The sequence below is a fragment of the Cinclus cinclus genome, chromosome 5, assembly GCF_963662255.1.
Source record: "Cinclus cinclus chromosome 5, bCinCin1.1, whole genome shotgun sequence".
NCBI classification, from domain to species: Eukaryota; Metazoa; Chordata; class Aves; order Passeriformes; family Cinclidae; genus Cinclus; species Cinclus cinclus.
In genome coordinates, this window is record NC_085050.1 from 11635198 (window position 1) to 11639543 (window position 4346).

Below are 4346 nucleotides of genomic sequence, written 5' to 3' on the forward strand. Positions count from 1 at the left end.
TCAACCATCACCTCTACGGGTGCAGCTGCGTTAATGAAATACCAGTACCATGTACATTAATTAAAGCTTATTTCAGGAAGATTATAAGCATGGGTTAAAAGAAAATCACTTAATTTGCTTCATCAAGCTAAGGGTAAAACTTATTTGCCATCAATTATTAAAAATTTTTCTGCAAATGTAGGTAACTGTATGCTGCTTAATATTGTCCAGCACTGATTTTTGGCTCCAACCCAGAAACACTTAAATGGCCTGGCCAGAGACATTCCCTGGACAAAACATTGCATTTGTTTCTTAACTTATCCATCTTATTCCATGTTTCAAATGCAAAGTTACCAGGCCAGAAAAATTGTCCCAAAAACATGTTCAATTGGATAATATCAAAATTGCAATGACAGAATTAAAAAAAAAAATAAAAAAGAAAAATAAATCAAATAGAACATGTTAAGAATATCAATCTGTTACATTAAGAACTTGATTAAGAATCTGTCAGCCACCAATTTCCTAGAACTAGCATCAGGTTTTAGCAGCACTGGGCAGATGCCCAGAAACAACTGAACATTTTGTAATGATGACACAGTCATATTTAGAGCCTGAGGCATTGTTCCTTTCCAGTTATCAGCAATAAAAGCACACTGCACCAGCTCATTTACTTCTCTCTACCTACCTTACAGACACAGTTTCAGTGTTATTTAGATTGCCATGTAAAATTTAAAGGAAGATGATAGCAAAGAGAAATGTCACAAAGTGTTGCAGGCTAACCCCATTTCTGATTGTATCGAGCTGACTTGTTCATCATCTTTTGGAACTAGTGAGGGCATAACAGATACCTTTAAATTCAAATTAATAAAAGGATTAATACAGCAAATAATTTATATTTAAGGATATTATTTCATTATGTAAATAATTCTGCTCACATGCATACTTCAGTAATACTGATCAAAGACTTAGATTGCACTAAAAAAATTGCATGTTCAAAGATGCATGTGTAAAGCCAAAGGAAAAAGTATTTTCTTTTGCATTTAAATAACTGCATTTGTGATTTTAGTGTTGAGTTGTGCAGCTGGCAGCTCCAACATGCAGAATAATTTGTCTAGAAACTAGGTGAAGCTTTTTCCATAGTGCTGATAGCAGCTTGTATTTACTCTAAGAGATACCTTGGTTTTAGTCCAAAGCATTTACTGTCAGAGATGAAATGAACTAGCACACAAAAAAGGGGCTGGCTGAAAGGTTTATTTTTAGCCCTGGTAACTTCTCTGTACCATTTTACAACACAACCCCATAAATTCTCATCACAGCTGAGTGGGTGGAAAAATACGGCATAACAATTTCTTAAGTGAACTTTGCTGCCAGAAGTGTAGCACACAAAATAATTATGTGGGTCAGGAAAGCATCTACAACAGAAAGAATTATTAATGGGATCTTTCTGCAACTCAATCATATTTAACCTTGAAAACTGCACTGATGAATTTGGATTCTCTAAATGTGTAAACTTACTCACCTGTGTGCCGGAGAGGACTGCAGAGCAGCTGCTCAGTGCAGAGTCAGTGTCTTCCAAACACTTCCCACAAATCCCTTTTCCAAATACTTTTCTCTGTCACCTTCAAAGAGCACCAGTTGAGGCATACTGAAAATTACCTGAAACTTTTAAACAAAGGGGAGCTAAATCCTCTTCTTTCACCTCACCTATATGTCAGACTTGTTTGAGAGCTTGTAATACATGTATAAATGGCAGAGCAGCTTTTTTGAGGTGTAATTATCAGCTGGGAAAATTTATTAATAATAGCAACACTGAGGAGAATGTGTGTGGAAGTGAAACTAACACCAAGGCTTACCACAGCACAAATAATGCTGCACATGTGTGACTTTTCCTCTGGTTATAACATCACATCAACCTTCTTTCTTTTGTAGGTCCTGTCTGATGTATGGTTTGAAGCAGTATTTGAGTGGCTTGATTTCTATCAATTTTTTATGTGTTATTTTTATGCAGTATTCCTCCTCACTAGATTCATCTATGTGAGGGGAAAAAAAGGATCATTAGTAAACAGGTCCCTCTACTGAGATTTGAATGCCTGCAGGCTCCCATTTGCTTAGGCTAAGACTTCTCAGGAAAAAGAACATACAAAATATGGAATTACATCTTCTTCTAACAGGAATGCCATGCTTTTTACAGACCACAGTCTGGGATGCCTCTGGTGCAATACAAGATTTGACTCTGGCAAATTATTCCCTGATGGCCAATTGCACTGAAATAACTGCAGATAAAATATTCCTTTTTATGTTATTTTTTCACTTTAAATCAGAAAGCTTCCACTAGTCAAAACAGCAATTTTCTCAAACAGATAAAACAGCTGGTAATGAGGCATTCCTCATTATATTACCCTGTATAAGAATGTTTTTGTAGGCCTAGTTCAATCTGCCACCTGGAAAAGCAGTGCCCACAGGTAGCAGCTGTAGGATCCTTTGCTGCTTGTTCAGGAATGACCATGCAATTGCTCACTGAAGGGAAAGTTGAATTTTTATGATCTATCAACATGACTTACTGTTACCATCACTTGTATTGGCAAACACCATTTCAGTCACAAAAACAGGAATTACAATCATATCCCTGTGTAACTCATGCATTATATTCCACGGCAGAACCAAGCAGGGAATGAAGGAAGATGTAGAAGCAAGAAAAATGGCTTAGTTGAACACATTTCATTTCCCAAATACATGCACAAAACAAAATGAAAACCAGCTGTCATCATGGTTTACTGCATTACAGTAACTGTTAGTATGTACTTCCCCTTCTGGCTTAATGTTGCAGGAAAATGGCTTTCACTGCACTAGGGCAGGTTTGATTGGCACATCACTAAATATTTACAGCTAAGGATGAAAAATAACCATCAGAAAATATGAAAGAACCTTTCTTCATCTGGTAACTGAACGTGACAGTTTCAACAGTGAATTCAATGAGAAGCAAAACAGGCTGTCTGCACAGAGAAGTTGACCACCAGCACAGGTCTTCAGTATAACTATTTCCCAATAGGTATTCTGGAAGGGCCTTTTTTGCTCTTTTTCCTTTGTTCTTGAACAGTGTCTCCATGTGGAGAAAATCATTGCTAAACAGCCGAAGTAAACTAGAACAATTACCACAGTAAAATGTCATTTTTACATTATTCTAGATCTGGAGCTATTAACTGGCTGAAAACACACTTATTCTCTACTAAAACTCTCTATTTCCTCTTTCAGTTTTATGTTTCACTCATCAGAAATACAGCTTTGTACAGTGTTTCACCAAGCAAAATTCATCATTACTACTGCAGTGAAGTGACTGACTTCATTCTCATCTCAGCTATGGGCATTTTCCTGGTGAATAAGCAAAATAAGTAGAGACACCCAATGGCATGAGAACAGAGTAAGAGTCTACACATTCACACTGTCTAGAGCTAAGAACAAAAATAGAAAAAATGCAGCATGTTTTTGACAAAAATCCATACCAGCTCTTGGAAAAGTTAGTAATTATCCAAGTTTCTTTCTACTGTTCAATCAGATCTGCTTAGAATTTGCCCTCACTGCCAGTTTAACCTCTGCATACATTACTCCAGGGTTAATTTGGACTTGCTGCTATCAGAACATTTCCTGCTACCACTGTGCACATTCTCTGAGCCTGAGAAGTAAGAAAGTTCACAGCATCTCAGGGAACAGTGTCCCTCCTTCAGGTTACATGATGAGTCCACTATTGGCCATGGGATAAGACACCTTCTGTTGTCAAACTGCCTTCAATTTACCCCAACCATGACACACATCCAGGACCAGGATTCTGTCAGGCAAAGTTCATCAGTTCTGAATCTTAAAGAAACACCATTTAAATGAACTTGGGGCAAAGGAATGAAAACAATACATTCCATTTCAGTTTACAGCAAAGCAGAAACCTTGCAGTTGCTGCCCAGAAGACAAAGTAGCTGAAACACAGCAGGCATTTCTCCTTGCATGTAGGAACAGAACACCAGTTGACCAAGCACTATCCTGTGATTTAGAACACCACTTGACCAGTCACTGTTCTGTGACTTGGAACTCCTCTAATAATAAAAACATTAAGAGAAATCTCTTGGTTAGGTTAATTAACTATTAATTAGAAAGACAATTCAAGACTGTAGGACTAACATGATTTTGTTAGTGGTCTGCAGTGAAGCATCACAGAAGCAATCACTTTAAAACCACCAATAGCAAGCAAAACAATGTTTAATATGTTCACTCTGCAACACAGGTCTTTTTTGAATTGAACAATTTTCAGAAAAGAAAAGTAAATAATTAACCAACAAAAAACCCCACAGCTCAGGCAACGACTCAACTGAATTCAAAGT